This window comes from Temnothorax curvispinosus, unplaced genomic scaffold (assembly GCF_003070985.1).
Source record: "Temnothorax curvispinosus isolate PA1 unplaced genomic scaffold, ASM307098v1 QBEX01000981.1, whole genome shotgun sequence".
Lineage (NCBI taxonomy): Eukaryota > Metazoa > Arthropoda > Insecta > Hymenoptera > Formicidae > Temnothorax > Temnothorax curvispinosus.
Window position 1 is genome coordinate 59,881 of NW_020210761.1, and position 17,477 is coordinate 77,357.

The following is a 17,477-nucleotide window of genomic DNA, read 5'->3' on the forward strand; positions in this document are numbered from 1 at the left end:
TTTGACATTAAGAGAGCAATCAATCTAACAAAATTTGATCGTATAGTTTTACATTTAACAAATATAAATTTGCCTAAGTATAACAGACAATGAGCAGATAAAGTTGATGACATCTGCGAGTGCGGCAGCATTACAAGAGATAACGTCATTTCTTCTGAGGATGCAACTTTGGTAAATCATGCTTCCCTCGTGCGTATGCGTCTTTTCGCCCCTTATTAAGGAAACGATACCTAATGGTTGGCCGTCCTTGGGAGACGGCGAGACACTGCTCGCGAAATCGTCAGCGCGAAAGAAAGCAATCGCGGCGTGATCTCATCCGGATCGACGAGGCGCGGATCCCCTTCGTGATTCAGACGCAAAAGCCTTAAATAGCACTTACAAGAAGAGATTCTGGAATAAGATACCAAGAGGAAAACGTCGGCTGTTTCGATACGCGTGCGAATCTGTCTGGTTGCGTTGCAAAATTTTGCTCGGGTTGACCGCAACCTTTTTCGAGTCTTCTCGACTTTCTATCGCGAAAATCAGTTTCTCCCGGCGAATCCGTATCCCGACGATATCGCCGAGCGTTTAGAGTGAAAGATAAATGCGCCGTCACTCGGAACTTATATAAAGACAGGCCGGCGTCAACAAGTTGCATCATTTTCCCGACACGAAGAACTCGCCGATCGTCGCGCGCGCACGCGTCAAACGACGCCTCGCGCGAAACGACGCGTTTACAGATAAGAGCTGAAGCTGTGTACAAAGCGTTCATGAAATGTGCAAACAGATTTCTTTGTGCATCGAGAATAAAGCACAACTTGAGGAGGATGGTTCGTCAAATCAATTTGGATAAGAATTAGTTCAAATTTATAGAGAATATTCATCTAAGGGAATCTGTTGTCCATGCCAAAGTTGAAGACAATCGTCTGCATGGTTGTCGAGTAATTAATTATTGAAGTTATACTCTTGTCTCTCTCTTATACACGGGTGACACAGCAAAAATGTTACCTAACCTGTAATGTAACTCTCGAAAGCATATTAAAAATGATAAGAATTTAGTGAAAATAGGTGCAAATAACTCTTTACATATTTAGGAAGAACTTTCTCGAAGACTGAAATGATTCGTCTTTATAGTTATCAAAAAATTGTAAAAATAAAACAGGACCACATTTATTATTTCCACATTTCAATGTGGATAATAACGTATTTGGGTTTCAATTGTACAAACAACTCTTTTTAAACCTTAAGAAACAGCAATTAAATGCATTCCACATATTTATTTGCTAAAATTCGTTTATTTCACGCGACGAAAATCTAACCTATATGCTTTTTCCCTGCCGCGCGCCGCCTCCCCGCAAGGAGAGCTGACCAATCTCCTTTTAAGACGTTTTACTTGTCGTTGCTAAATACAGGCTGTACAATACATGCGAATAATTGCTCACAAAAATATTCTCAAGGCAATAAAAGATTTAATTTTCTTAATAACTTTCCTCTCTCCTACAGCTTTGCTTCGTAGTTTATAATAATTATTTTGTGCATTTATTTGTTGATTGTTTTATTTGTCTCCAACAATCCCTTTCTTCAGTCGTATCATTATATCATTTATATCAGAGAACTGTACTAGATTTTAAGTGTACGGACACTTCGAAGGGAGTATTCGATCACGAAATGACTCGGTTAAGCTTAGTTCAGGAATAGCGTGTCTTCTAACAAGTTAACTAGCAATCAAACGTGTTCCTAATTGGCGGCCTCCTAATGTAACACCCTACGGGTATTCTAACGTAGAACCCAACCCTACGCTAATTGTTCCGATGCGAAATTCTCTACATGTTTCGTAACACTCCCCCTACATAGGCAATGAAATTTCAGTAATTTGTTACGTAACAAGTTATATACTATACAAACGCACAACATAGATATCAAGACTTTATGGAGCCATATGCTCTGTTATGACTAAATTATCGACAAACAAATATGCTCAGGTGAATTAACGACATGCAGTTAAGTTAATGGAACTAATAACAAAACAACCACAAATTTTTCAATTATCTCAGAACGTTGAAAAAAATAAATGGCGTAATTGGATCGATGTAAATTGATATGTAACTGACACGATTAAATAAATTCAATTGATGTAAAAACGCATCTAACGTTTCCAAAAAATACTCTAATTGCAAAACTGCCGTTACACGTTACACGTTAACCGATGCCTGCCTGCAGGAAAACGAAGTCAAAATTATGATCAGATTTATCAGATTTGCGACGCGGTGCAGATCTAAGCGTCGGTCATATCCGATCGCGGCTCCGATTCCGTATATCGGCGATAGATCCAATCGATTTCAGAAACGCGCGATCGCCTTCGGCTTATTTTATAACGGATACAGGAATCATTCGCCGTGCAATGCACGGATTTTTTTTCACGCGACGCCGTGCGCGAAATCCACGCGAGCGAAAAGCGCCTCGCCGATCCACCTCGTGTCGTTTCGAAAACGCATAAGTAAAAGCGGCGCGGAGAGAAGCGGATTACACGTGGAAATTATCTATCGGACAAATCGACGCGCGCGCCTATAATTCTCAACCACTAGCGGTAAACGACGGAGGTATCAAATGGTAGGCGCTATTATTACCTCCTTCTTCCCGAGCAATTCGAGACCATTTGCACCTTCCGCCGTGCCCAGGTGCGCCTAAGTACGGCTGCCGGCAAGAACGGTAATTTACAATGTATACCCCCCACTCGACGTGCGATGATAGCGTGCGAGCGCGGCTTATCCTCTTCAGGGAATGATCCCGAGAACGACGACGATGCGACTCGACGGCCTGCGAACGCCAAACCTGATTGACTCGCTAAAACAAACTGAGGATTTCCTCAACAAAGAAGCACACCGATCGGACGGTTGCAGAAGAGACGCGTAAAATGAGACACCTCTCGTATGCGCCTAAATGTCAAAAGATACGTGAAAAAATGCTCTCCGCGCTCGGCCACGTACAATGGAAATAGCGCGATTTGAATTTCAGATAACCGGTGCGGCTAATCACACTGACGTAGACGGTAGACGGTAGGCTGAAAAAAGAAAAGGAGCAAGTGGGTTTTACGCGGAGCTTCCTGTTATGCGGCGCGACGAATGCGGCGCGGAGTCTCAGGTGCAGTCTCGAGAACGTTGTGGTTTTCGTTCTCGCGGTAACTCCCGGATTTGCGTGTAAAATAAGTTTTGATAAACAACCATTCGACGTCGTGCTGCACGGCTAACTTTGACGTTTAAACAGGAGTTTATGACACGGAGTTGTCAATTGTTTGAGCAAAACGTACCGTAAGATGAGCATTAACTACCCAGAATTATCACGTTCACGCGTAATACGCCGAGGCGAAAGATATTAATGACAGTCGGGGAAAATTAGCATGAAAGTTTCGCGATGTAAACACACCTTGCATCACAGCGTGACGCGCAAAAGTCGCTACGACGCGACGCACTCCGCCAACTGTGCGGATCGTTTACGCGATGAAGATCGATCGGCTTTCCTGGCTTCCTGGAAGATGCGCGCTCGAAGAGAGAAGCCAATCCTAACGCGAAACGGTGTGGATCATCAGCGGAGAGAGTCGCGGCCTGCGATCGGCGCGCTCGAGCGAAAGAACGCGCGGCCGAAGAAGGAAGACGCGAGGCCGGCCGGGATTTCCCCTTGTTAATCTGCGGCCGCGATAACGATATCGCGAGCCTCGTTATCGTCGCCGAGGGTGGAACGTCACGTCGTCTAGCAGTGTCTCTCACGCGGGCGATCAACGATTCAGTGCGCGCATCCACTGCGTTTGGCAGGTGATATTCGCGGCGGCGGCGGGTCCTGTGAGCGCGCGAGTTGCCGCGAGTGCCGCGCTGCTCTCGACCGGACTCGTACCCGCTCGGTGTTCCTCGTCGGCGACGGCGGCGGCCTGCCAGCCGCCGCGCCGTACGTCGTATATACGTGCTTCGCGGCCGCGGGCGAGAGGAAGACGAGCATGAAGTCAGTGGTGTACGTGACCGAGACGGGGCTAGGCGGCAGGTGAGACGCAGAAGGGAATACGCGAGGCGCTCGCGGACGGAACGGAGACGGAGAGACGGTCTCTATCCCACGGCGGGTAGGGAGACGAGGAGCGAACGAAGAGGAGAGAAATCACGGAGCGCGAGACGGACAGGAGCGACAAGGAGAGGAACAAATGACAACGTAAAAGCGAATCCGCGAGAGACAGAACGGGACGGAGAGCGAAAGCGCGAGAGAGAAAGAAAGAGAGAGGGACAGACGGAGTACCTACTCCGGTACTCGGAGGAGAACGGAAGAGAGGAGAAACACAAGATGAAAAGAGATAGAGGCACGCGCACGCGGCAGCTCGTTCCGCGAGGTTCGCGACTCGACTGATCTGTTGGTTCGTAAAGTCGAGAGTAGCGCCGGTTGGAATCCTGCCTGCCGCACCGAGTCACGTACGAATCTGCTGCCGCATCCCACCACGTCGCACCACCACCACTGCTACCCGCGACAAACGGCGACGGCGACGGCGATCCACGTCGTCGTCGCGACGCAACGCGCCGGCAACGCTACGCGCCGCTATACCACTACTTAATCTCACGCGTACGGTGCCAACACGACAGCGCCGTTCGTTCATCGTTCTGGCGACCGTGCATGTACGTCTTTTATGTGTACGTTTACATTGCTTGAGGCCGCCAACGGCGCGGCGGCGAGACGAAGTGACCGCTGGCTGTACGCGCGTGTAGGAAGCAGATTACGGTGTTTGGCGTCGTTGCGTCGGGCACGTAACGTCGACTGCGGAACGATTTCGATTTTAGGGTGGAGGAGATGACGAGCTTCCCGTACTCTTTTACACGAACTTGCCACGTAACCATCCTCTTCCGATCTCTCGCCCGTTGGAAAATTTCGTGTACAGTAACGTCCCCGAAAACCGAGAGTAAATAGCATCCCTCCCTCCAGTCTCGTTTCCTCCGTTTTCTTGTAACACTTCTTGTACTTTCCTGTTGTCCTTCCTGTTATCCTGTTTACACGAGAGTTCCGGAGCTATCGCGCTTTCTCTGCAGTTAGAGATTTCTTAGTAAATCCGAAGTTGATTTTCGCTTAATGAAAATGTATCTGATGGAGTTAACTTGATATTAAGCGTAATATATCGGGGTACAAACTGAGATAAGAATTAAAATGCGTAATTAACAAAATCTAATTTATTGTAATTCAAATTGTAGGAGCATCACTCTGATGATTGCACATCCAGAGAACTGAAGAGAAAACGAGAAAAATCAAATGCAGAAGCGTTAAAACCGTTCTACCAAATAAAACACCGAATTTTATCGACGTGACAGCTTATGCCATACAGGTAGCGATTTATTGAGGCCAACGACGGAGCCGCGATTACGTGTGTTTGATATCTCGATATCGCGTTTTCCAGCAGTCTGCTTTTGATTTTCAACTTTTCGAAGACCAGCCATGCGTGCAATCCGCATGTGTGTTTGCCACTATAGGGCTATTGAAAGGTTAATGAATTATTTAGTGTTTGCTTTAGCTTCGTGCCAACCCTTGTTAGACGCTCTACGTAGCGATAGCAACGCATCAACTTCAAGCATAGAATTTAATACGAGTAGGTACGTAACGATATCTCCTATACTAAACAGAGCGTTTTCGAATTTTGCGATCTCGTGTGTGTGTCAATTCTCACTTAGCGAAAACTCGATAAAGGCAATCACTTTTGTCGTAGCTTTTTCAGCTTTTAAAAACAAACCTGCGCAATCAGGCCGCAAATCAAATTTCTGTTACGGCAAAAGTTCGATTAGAGTCTACAGAAAATTAAGCTTCTGTTAATTTAATTATTTACAGACCATCTCTTTGTTAGAAGCTTTGATGTCGATTAAGTTACTTTTTAATTAAATTGAAGTACACAGAATTATAGAAACAAAATTACAAAAGAGATTTTCTTCGTAAAATAAAATGTTTGATTAATCTTCCGAGACCCTCCCAAAATTTCCGCACCATTGTAGCGTTTAATTTATCGTCACCTTCCATTATAAACATTCCTTTCCACCCATCATAATTTTGTAAGTTAGGTATGTTACGAGATTGAGAGAGAGAAAGAGAGAGCGAGAGAGAGAGAGAGAGAGAGAAAAGTAGTCTTTCGACTTTGAGAAGTTCGGCGTATAGCTTTAAAAGGCAATTGGGCGCGAACGAAGCATTACCGTTATTCCCCGAGTGTCGAGTCACCGGATATAGTACTGACAAAGTTTTGCCCGAATTGATGAGTTCGGGGCTCGGCCGTGTTCCCTCATCGGTAACTTTCATACCTACAAACTAGCACGCGCCTTGCGCTCCATGCGCTACTTAATAATGAGCGTGCAGCAACCGAGACGCCGCGCGGCGTTTTATAACGAGAGAAAGAGAAGAGAGAAAGAGATATTCACAAAGGTGTGTATGCACGTGGAAGGAGAGAGCGACGGTCCTCCGAGCGACGTTCTCAAGGATCGGGCGGACGCGCGGTATCGGTGGCGCAGCCCCCATAATCGATAATTAAAGCGTTTCATCGGACAGCGTCGAAAAGGCTTCTAATCGACGCTAATTATCGTGTCGCTCGCAACCGGCTTCGCTCGTAAATAGTATATCCGTGCGCGTCCTCAACTTAATATGATTCCCGAAGGTGTAATTTATGCTCGCGCGAGTACACCTACCTACTCTACCTACCCTACGGGGTCCCTTCTCCCTCTTGTTCTTTCGCTCAGCTTCACCACGATTTAACGTCTCACGGCGCCGGGCTCAGTTGGGGACAGAGATGGAAAGTGTGTGTGTGTGTGAGAGAGAGAAAGAGAGAGAGAGAGAGAGAAAGAGAGAGAAAGAAGAGAGAGACAGCCTAGTCGACCTGACGATGCCATGACGTCTAACGATACTATGAATAATTCATTATAATTAACCGGCTACGAAGCCGGGACGAATCTCCACCTTCGATCTCGTCCGATGACGGGGCCGGTGCGATCACGATCTATTTAAATCGGCGTAACTAGCCTTTACGTTACCTGCTGCGTACGATAGACGAATGCGAGATCCCATAGGGTGGCAATTAAAACCTGGCCGAAGGGAGTTATTATCGCGCGTTACTTAACAAAACTGAGCATCGTCGTTTGCGTCCGCTGCGAATAATACTTTTTCATTATTGCGTCAGAGAGGTGTGCAGAAATATTGTGCTTTCAGGTAATAATTTACGTGATATTTTCACAATTGCTTGTAATATCAAACATAAAATGTATCTGCGAGGATTGTTAAACGAGGATGTCTCACGCTAGTTTTGTCTTTTTGATAATTTTATGCATCTAATAAAGATTTATTTAATATAACAAACTCTATGCGATATATAATTGTTATGAATCCATTAAGATATTTATATTTCTTACATAACACGTTTATACATCAAATTGTAAAACTAAATTTTGTAAATAGAATTAGATTTCTTGCAAAAATTGTGTGTACATATTCGTTTAAATGTTTAAAATATAAAAAAAGTTTTAATAATTTATATTTGATGTACGTGAAAACTTACTTTCTCGCCTATATAGCATAATTATGCTCGATAGAACTTACTTTCTCGCCTAGCATAATTATGCTCGATAAAAATAAAGCATTTCTTGTATCTGTATATGGATATAAAAAACTAAAATAAATATGGATAAAATATGTATAATGAGATGTACATAGATAAGTAAATATATTGTATCCATGCAAAAAGACAGCGCCGTATTTCCCTGAAATTCGTCGAGCCATTCAGGGAGTTAACGTATTGCTGAGCGTGGCAAGAGCGCGGAGCGGTATAAGGAGGCTGATCCTGCTATCAAAGTCCAGCTCCGAAAACACAATATATCGTCCCGCGGTCATAATCGTTGTTGTAAAGTAGCCCGCCGGATCTTGTATGCGTCTCGCAACCGTCGCACCTTCGCGTGCGTGTACACGAGGCACAGAATTCCTTCTCGTCGGGCGAGGTAACGACGGGAGGATCGTTTCTCGCGTGCGACAGTCAATCGCGCGATTTAACACGCTTTCACGTGTCGTATCCGCCGTCTCTTTCTCTTTCTCTCGCCGTCTCTCGAACACCCGCAATATTCCAACCCGATAATAAACACTCAGTTACGGTTACGCTACAACTCACGTCAGACAGACCATTTTTTAACCCTCGACTTGTTTTAAGGCCGTTTCGTTGCAAAATATCGAAGCACAATGTTGTAAAGCGCTAACAAAAAACGATTGAAATTGATTTTCGATTTTTTTTTACGTATATACAAAAGAAATGACATGAAATAAATAAATTGATATCAGTGTTTCAAATTAAATAAAAAACAATAGAATACAAATTTTAGGATTAAAAATGATTGACGAAGAAAGTATATAATCGAAAAATGAATATTATAATCATAATAATTTTCTTAATATCTTGATTAACAGGATTCTTTTTTTTTTTAAAGGTACCAATTTACAAAGTAACATTTTGCATCATTCTTTGTTTATCATGTAAACCAATAAGCATAATTTTTATGCGTTGCATATTAAAAACTATTACGTAAACCAATCAATTATAATTAATCTCTTTATTCATTTATTCGCGCCAAAATATTATGATTTTTCGCGTTTCGAACCCTATTTGTCATGCGGAAAGAGAAATATCGATAAATCTCTCTCGTCCAAATTGACAATTTATTTTAGCTATATCACGGACGATTTGGGGCAGAAAATATTTATAATACAAACGTCACGTGATGAATAAATGCAAGAAACATGCATTATTAACGATCAAGCATCAGGAATGAATCTACCTTCGTTATTGTCAGCAACGAGTATGATATTGAACTAAAACAGCGTAGAGACACTTTCTCGAAAAAAAAAGAGGGACCATCAAATTACAGTTAGAGTTAAATGGACCAATTTTAGTCGGAAAAACGGCGAGCACAACCATGCGCGGTGTTGCTGCAATTAAAAGGGTTAAAGGGTGGGCGTCGACTCGAAAATGCAAGTTCCGCGATAACGGGAGCATACTCGTCCGTCCGCGCGCGAAACTTGTTAATAGAAATGCGAGACAGTTTTCGCAAATAGGTCGGCGTCGGCTCGGTGCGTGACGACGGATTGTGGGCCGGAGACACTGCGATTTGCAAACCAGAACAGTCATTTCGGTTCGTGAACTTTCAGCGGAGTTAGCGAGAAAGAGGATCTTTGAGCGAAGAAATTCACATAATTTTCCACCTATATCGCGGTCATGTACTAATTATCATGCTGCAATACAAAACGGATTTATATACAAAACGGATAAAAGTGACAAATTAGTGAATAGCGCGGTGCAGTATATTAATTTCCTGTATATATGTATATTCTAGTTAAAACGAACATCTATCATGTTTGATTGTGGCTTTGATCCAACATATCGTTTTTTTTGTATTTTACAGAGATACATAAATAAAAATAAAAACCTGAAAAATGTTCGCTCAATTTAAAAATACTTGCGACGATATCTATGGTGGAAACAACGTATTTTAAAAATAAAAATGGGTCGAAATAAAATTGAACGAAATATCAGAGTTAATAGAAGAAAACTATATCACTTGAAGAATAGAAGGCCAATATTGCATATGAAGAAAATTTGGAGAGCAGATTTGAAACTGTTAGTCTATACATATCATTCATAAAAATTAACAACTTTAGAACGTTTATAAAAATTCTACTAATTGCGCGCGAATAACATAACCTTTTTCTTTGTTTTATAAATATTGGAAAAATGTTTTACAAATGATATTTTCAAACTTTACCGAATATTTGAAAAATATGAGGTGAATCAAGATAATCCTTTTTCAAGTGGAGAGCAAAGGGTAATTTTTCTACGACAATCAAATTACAAGGGAAACGCCGTAATCGGTCAGAACTGGAGATCTTGGCTGCCTATAATATTATTTGAGTGAAGTTTTACGTACAATTCACTCAAATAATATTATAGGTAACCAAGATCCAGTCCTAGCCGATTACGGCGATTCCCTGCTTGTAATTTGATTGTGTATCATGTCGTATTTTCACTTATTTATTGTTTTCAACGACGACATAAATAGTGACAATTTCTTAATTATTTTCTTAATACACTGAGAGAAAAAAGTCGAAATATTCAGAAACAAATGTTATTTGTGATATTTTCTTCGATATTTGTTGGCTATAAAAAAATTTGATTATGATGACAGAATATACATTTCTGTGAAATATGCCTAATTTTTCTTATTAATTGTAAAAAAATTTTTATTTATTTATAGCTGAAAAAATAAATCTACTTGCGGCAAACTTACATTTTTTTATAGCAACAAAATACTTGTTATAATAGAATAGGATTTATAGAAATTGACATTTATTTCCGGAAACTAAATTTACGTCTTGGAAACAAATGCTCACTTGTTTGGATCAAACTTAAATTTCTAGCTTACTGATTCACATCGTGCAATATGGCGGACTAGCGGTGGTCGTGGCGCGGTGCGTTGTCGTTCTGTGGTGACTGTCTGTGATTTATGTTGAGTGTACAGTGTTTTAAGTTGAATGTTAGTTCGAAAAGTGAAAGACAAAGTGAAACAATCTTATAGACACATTACATTTAGAGCCTGTTCACACGAGGCGTTTCTGTCTCGCGGATGCCGCGCGATTGCCGCCGTGTGTCAACGTTCGCATGAGTCGCACGTTATCGCGAGACAAAGTGCAAGAACGCGTGCATACCCGCGGAACGGCGTACGCGCGACGGCGAATTTCGTATATAGATCTAAAATGCCGCAAAGCGCGTATCGTATAGACGCTCGTCGTCGACTCGCGTACACGCGTACGTTGTCGCACCTCGCCTCGCGACAGCGCACGTCTCGTGCAAACATTAACGCGCGGCAGCAATCGCGCGGCAGAAAACGCTTCGTGTGAACAAGTTCTTACAACGATAAAGCCGGAATCTAATAAATAAGTTTCCAACATAATATCTTACTCATTAAAGCAAAGTAAGACGGCTGTCAATATACAGATAAACTTTTGCTTTTCTGCTTTGTTGGCTGAGGATCAATGTTTTTAACGTGTTAACATTGAAAGGCGTCACTTTGCTCTAATAAGTAATATCTTATATTGCAAATTTACTTATTAGAATCTTGCTCCATTGTTGTAAATTGTGGCGATCTATGCCACTTACAGAACACATCCGTGCATTTTTAACTCGACGGAATTATATATACCAGCAACTAATTCGCGACGACATCGTTAGGCGGCGCATGATAGAAAGCGTTGCTCGTATTTAAAATACATTCAGCCATAATATATAAACAGACCCCTTGCGAGGCGAGAATAACAACATCGTTGCTAACTAGATGCTAGTACATATGATTCCGCCAAGTTAAAAATGCGCGGATGTGTTTTGTGAGTGACGTAGGTCGTCACATAAGTATAATGTGTCTAAGATTTCTTCACAATTAAATTGTGAGAGGAAATAATATATAGTTATCTAGTGAAATTTAATTTACTTGTCAGAAATATATTGATTTATAAAAATTAAAGAAAGTTTAATATTTACAGTTAAACAACTCATGCCGAAGAAATAAACAATTATTTGTAATAAATAATACTTATTTCAAAAATTAAATATATGGTTTATTTACTAGAAATAAAATTTTATTTCGCCGTATTTAAATAAGAGATTTATTTCTGTAAAATAAACCTTATATCCTACAAATAAATTTTCAAGTATTTTTTTCTTAGTGTAATTTCTACGACACAATGCTCGTAATTTTCTGTGATTTCCTAATACAAATCAATTTTATTGCTAGACAATCATTGTACTGTTCCATCTACTCAACGTCCTCAATTACTCCACTTGACCTCACAGGATTGTCATCAAACCACCACTATATCCACCTTGATGTCGAAGCGCGAGGGTTAAATCAGCTTCATTAAAGCGTGTTCGTGCTATCTCAGCTCTCGACTTCATCCCCGAAGCGAACATTCGTGGACTTTACGTGCGTAAAGTGTCCTAAGCTCGTTCCCACGGCACGTCCCTGTGTGATCGACTGTGCGCAAACAAGGTCGAGTCGAACGTCGGGTATGACGCGTCGCGCGGCGATATACTACGTAGTATAGGATCCAGCGTAACAGCAACGGGCGCGTGGATCTCGACCGATTAGGCTCGTCTCCGGACACGCACGAGCGGATCGATCGCCCCTCGGAGCCCACAGCGAAGGCCAGCGGCTGCTAACAATGTGAGGTATCGTTTCGTGAAGAGAGAGAGAGAGAGAGAGAGAGAGAGAGATCGCGCGCGCGAGCGAGCGATTGCGCAAGCCTTACGAAACGAAACACCAGCCGCTTTTAATATTCGCGATGGAGAGCGGCGACGAAGGAGAGAAAGAGAGGAAGAAAGAGAGAAATCGGCAGCGTGAAAGGGTGCGCTCGGTCAGTCGGGGTACGCGAACCTCTCGATGTGCGTGACGCAATGGAGGATAATGACCGGTTAATGGACATTCGTACTAGCCTGGCCACAACCCTCGATTACAGCCGCGATGGTCGCGAGAAATTTCCGCGAACGGAAATCGGAAGTGTTAGATAGGAAATCCGTTCCGAAACACGGTTCGAAAACCAGTACGAACTTGATAGAACCAAGATTTCAGGACTGCAAAAATAATATCTATTTGTATCTGTGACTACGGAACTAAAAAAATACAGAGGATTAGCACAAAAATTTGCTGTGTTAAGCTCATTTTGATGTAGGATACTAAATGATTAATGTACATTGCTTCCTTTTTCTCATTGAAATTATGAGTTTTATGAGTTCAATCATTTTTTTATAAAAAAAAAAGAGATTTTTTTATCATTGTGATTTCATTGTCAAGAAATATAAAATATATTGTTTTCGTTTTTATCCCCCTGCACTTGTAATTATTCCATAAAGAATAACTGGAACAACTGAATGGTCTTACTTAACCTCGAGATAAAGTCGTTACTACTACGCAGTTCTGCTGACGGAGAATCAGGGTCGCGCATCGTTTACCATTTTAGTGTCCACCGGTATCTTCCTTCTCATGATCGGCGCGATAATAGCTTTTATGACGAGAGCGAGATTGCGCCTTAAAATGTTCACGTCAGTGCGTTACCGGTTGTAAAAAGAAAAGAAAAAGAAATTAAGTGCGACCAGCAATTAAAACTCGCTTAGTCATCCGTGCGCTTCTCGATTCCCGGCCGAAATCACTGAGTCACGGTGTCATTCAATTACGAGGAAATCTCAAATGGTCGGATTATAATAATTTGCCTAATTGCAAAGTCAAACCCGCGGATACATTATTTGTGTCGTAATTTTGCGCCCAATTATGGTCAAACGTTTGTGGTTAAATCGTGACAGATAAAGAGACGCGCATCGTGTTTCGCGGATAGAGCTTTTTACACGCGGAGGCACAAGGAAATATCGAAACGTGCGAGAAGCGAAACACTCCGGTGAGTGATCCAGTCTGCACTTTGTACTCTTTGTGCCCGCGGGTGCATAAAGAGCAGGCGAACGAAGGCGACGTCAGGAGCGACGAAACGTTGATTTTCGGTTTACGGCGTTGTTTTACGGCGCTTTGTGGAGTCGCTCGGCGTGACTTCACGCAAAGAGAGAGAGAGAGAGAGAGAGAGAGAGAAAACGCGGCGACAAGGATTCCAGACAGACAATTTTGAATTTCAAACGCGTTATTGAGTCCGATGGAGCTCTCTGACACGTCGGCGATACCTCGATCGAGAGAAATTTCGTCGTCATTCAGTTAGATTTTAAGCCCAGCTTATCTCTCGCGATAGAATTTTCTCTGTAACTTTATGTACTAGCTTAAAACAAAAAGAAAATATTTTCACGATTATGATCGTGTTGAAGTTAAGATAACATTTTTGATAACGCATGTTAATTTTTTCCCGTTCAGGAGGAATTAACGGTAGAATTGTATCGCGCGGAACAAATTTTACTTTTCACTCCTCATCGATCAGTTATTAGCGGCGCAACGCGTTCGTATGGAGGTTGGAGGATTCACATTCGGGAAATTAACGCAATTTCAAAGCGGAAACGTAGTACCAGCTGCACATGTCCTCTTACGCACGACAATACGCTTCGTTCCCGTTTAACAATTTTATTTGCGTCCACAACCGGTTTCGCAGAATGCAAATTGCCGCGGAGTGCCGAGGAGTTGCAGCAAAACGTGTAACACATCGCGCACACTTCGCTTTGTAGCAAACTATAACTATGACTTCGCAAACACCGCCGTCGTCTCTGCAGACGCCAGGAATGCCCGACTACTAAGGAAATGACGAGAGTCTCGCAAAACGTACGTTTCGATGTAAGTAGTAGACACGCTGTCATTGAGAAATAACATAGATTTGTACGGTATGTATGTGTCTGGATGTTACACGGAATATACCATTATCCGGGCAGAAATTAATTTCCCAGTTGAATTAATATTTCCACGGTGAGAACGAGAAGAGCCATGACAGATGAAACTTCCTCGTTAAATTTTCCGCAAGAAAGAATCAACCCAGAGGAGTTCGTCGAAGAGTCATTAACAGAAACGGCAGCGATGACCGTAAAATGTTTGAAAGTTAGATCTGCGTTTTCAAAACTCTATTAGTTGCGTGCAAAGAACGAAACAAAGGGCATAGATTATAGATACATAAAAGTAGAAATTTGCGAGCGTAAAGTTAAGGCGTTGAATTTCTCGGTGTAATGATTTGAAATAGCCCGTAAAAAATAACGATTGCTCCTGTACAATCGCTTTTTTTCACGTGGATACACGCGCGCGCGGGAAATAATCGGTTGCAAATTTCATTTATCGTCGGACGGACGATTTCACTTACGGACGCATCGTCCAGGCGTGATAATAAAGTAATAAGAGCGACAGCCGCCACGGGAAACATCGGTTCGCTTGTTCCCTCGACAACGTGGCGCCCAGCGCTGTCAACGGTGAACCATTCGAAACTATTACTGATCATTGAATTGCAAATGCCTAGCCTGCGCGTTACTGCAGCCACGGTAGAATCGCGTTTAACGCGAGAGGAATGCCTCGATATGAATGACACGCGAATTATAAGATTCTCCCTGCGAAATTACGCTCGTAACAAATATTACAGTCGCAGAACGATTACTCTTTGTTGCAGCGTTTTGCCAGTTACGCGAAAAGGAAACATCTCGTTTATCCTTCCTTTCTCGGATAAGCTATTCCCGGCTTCCATAAATCGAGGTGAAAGCCGATTAATATCGATTTCCTATCTGTCATTCAATTTTATCGAACGCATATATCTAGCAGATACGCATCTATCTAATCTAATTCTACGCGTGTGTTATACATAAAAATAGATTTGTTCAATTTAATTTGATGAAATATTCTTCCGATAATTTTTTTTTTTCAATTTGTATTTTTTAATACTAAATAATATTCTATAAATAGACTTAGATTGTAGACCAATAAAAAAACATCAATTTTACGCGTATAGCACGCGCAAAATTATAAACTGTCTATAAATAAAGCAATGTAGGTAGATATATATTTGATTTGTCTGTATACGAATTTAACTTTCCATTTTTGCATCGATAATGACGATTTAATTGATTCACTTTATGCCGTCTGATAAGTAATACTCTTGATTAATATTCATCGATATTTAGTTTTATCTAGTCGAATAATTATCTCGGTCGTTTGAATAGCTTTTCACGCTCATTAACGTGTGCTTCCTGTTCACACGGTTTATTCTGGTTATAACTGTTATCGAATTTCATTGAAACCAATAATGGGTCATTATGGAACATGCGATCGCAGGATATTCATTTATGTCATGATACGCTGTGCAGACTGAATTTATGTTTGTTACTCTTATACCACTAAATTATTTTTATCATGTGTGTAACATGTATAACATTGCGCATAATACACTGTCGTAAATACGCGTAAATACCTATATGACAATATACAGTTACAAACAAACCAATTATCGCAGTTTATGAAATACAAGAGTCCAAATATTCGTTAGAAAGGTAAAGCCAGATAATATCTATTCCTATACGAAGTATTTTAATATAGTTCAGCAAGTTTCGATATTTCCAAATTTGGAATCAGTTTTTCTTAAAGTAATAATACTTTTGTGAAATAATATTTGCCGCACGTTTTCGATGTCCCACATCAAATGTGTCGATACAAAATAAACTTTAAATTTCTCCGTCGACATGGAGAAAATTAATTAAAGGGCAAGATCTAATTTCCATATATATGCTTAGAAATTATTAATGTCTAAATATTCTTGTGAAAAAAAGTCAATTCACAATTGATCGAAAAATACCGTTGCTGCTATATACCGAGACATTCTACGCGTATCTGGTATCAGTAACCGGTTCGTCTGTGGAATCGATGCCGTTCGCGACGCGCCAGGAATTAGGATCGCAGAATACGCGAGGAGCGAGTCCATGACTAATCGGGCCAACCACCGTCCCAGTTTCTACGTGGACCAAGCCTAGCTATGTATCTACCAGATCGACTTCCCCGTTTATATAAGCGGCCCGTTTACATGCACTCGATTCCGAACCCGACCGGCGCGACGAACAGAGGCGCATGCTCGTCGCGCGGATGCGATGCATGGAGCGCACAAATTGCAAGATGTCAGCGGAGGCTGCGATCGCTCTCGTTCTCGTTTACAGTTAACAATTGAAATCTACTTGCAGGTATACGGTTGTCTCGCGCGGTGAGACAACTGGAACGCACGGCGTGGCTGCTTCCTCCTCCGGGATTTCCCGGTGTCTTTGAAAGAAATATTTACGGTCCACGACAATACCTATACGATAAGATTGAATAGAATTTCTGTTAAAGTAATATTACACAAAAATTTCTTGTTTCAATCACAGACATTTTTTCATATGTAATTCCGTGATATTTTTTCTCAAAATAATTTCTAGGACAGTTAAAATAGTTTTATCGTTAAGATCATTTTACGTGTAGGATATCTTGGAAATAATGATGTGCACGTTTCTACGAAAAAATGTATTTCGTATTGTTGCCTCCGCGGTGATGTTCAATTATTATTCAGAGTTTTAAAAAAAGAAAACGCGGGAAAATCGATGAACTCTGAGCACGCGATACTAAAAAATAATGTTTTATTCCCGTGTGGGTGCAAGTATTTTTTGATTCTTCTCAAACGCGGAGGAAGAAAGCGCGCGCGCGCGCGCGCGCATCGCCCGCAGCAAAGCAATCCTTATCTATTCTGGTTATATCCGACATCGAAAAGCGTTCTATCAACGTGACGGTGCGCGTTTTTATAGCGGCGTCCTTATCGACGACAGTCTTCCATCTCCGAGTGCATCCGGTTTTCCAGGTCGTTCGCAACGAGGGCCGATTTATCATGTAGTTTTGATAATCGAACCGAAACCGACGCGAGCACGTTAGCATGACTCGGAAGATCACAGCGGGGATAATCTCGTGATAACCGGAAGTGCGGTGGAGTCTTCCTCGCGT

At 41.8% G+C, this 17,477-nt stretch overlaps 1 protein-coding gene across 5 annotated transcripts in view; it reads right to left on the minus strand.

Annotated features, from left to right (window-relative positions):
• Positions 1–17,477, minus strand: part of LOC112459372 — a 95,709-nt gene that overhangs the window by 59,874 nt on the left and 18,358 nt on the right. The window contains exons 1-2 of one of the 5 annotated variants that reach the window (XM_025023452.1): positions 4,262–4,651; positions 2,607–2,833 (exon numbers count right to left, since the gene is read on the minus strand). The exons of 2 other annotated variants lie outside the window; for them this stretch is intronic. The gene's annotated coding sequence lies outside the window, so the exon portion shown is untranslated. Of the gene's footprint in view, positions 1–2,606; positions 2,834–3,402; positions 4,652–17,477 lie in introns of those variants that run through there. 2 more of the 5 variants (XM_025023428.1, XM_025023464.1) reach the window with 2 other exon arrangements.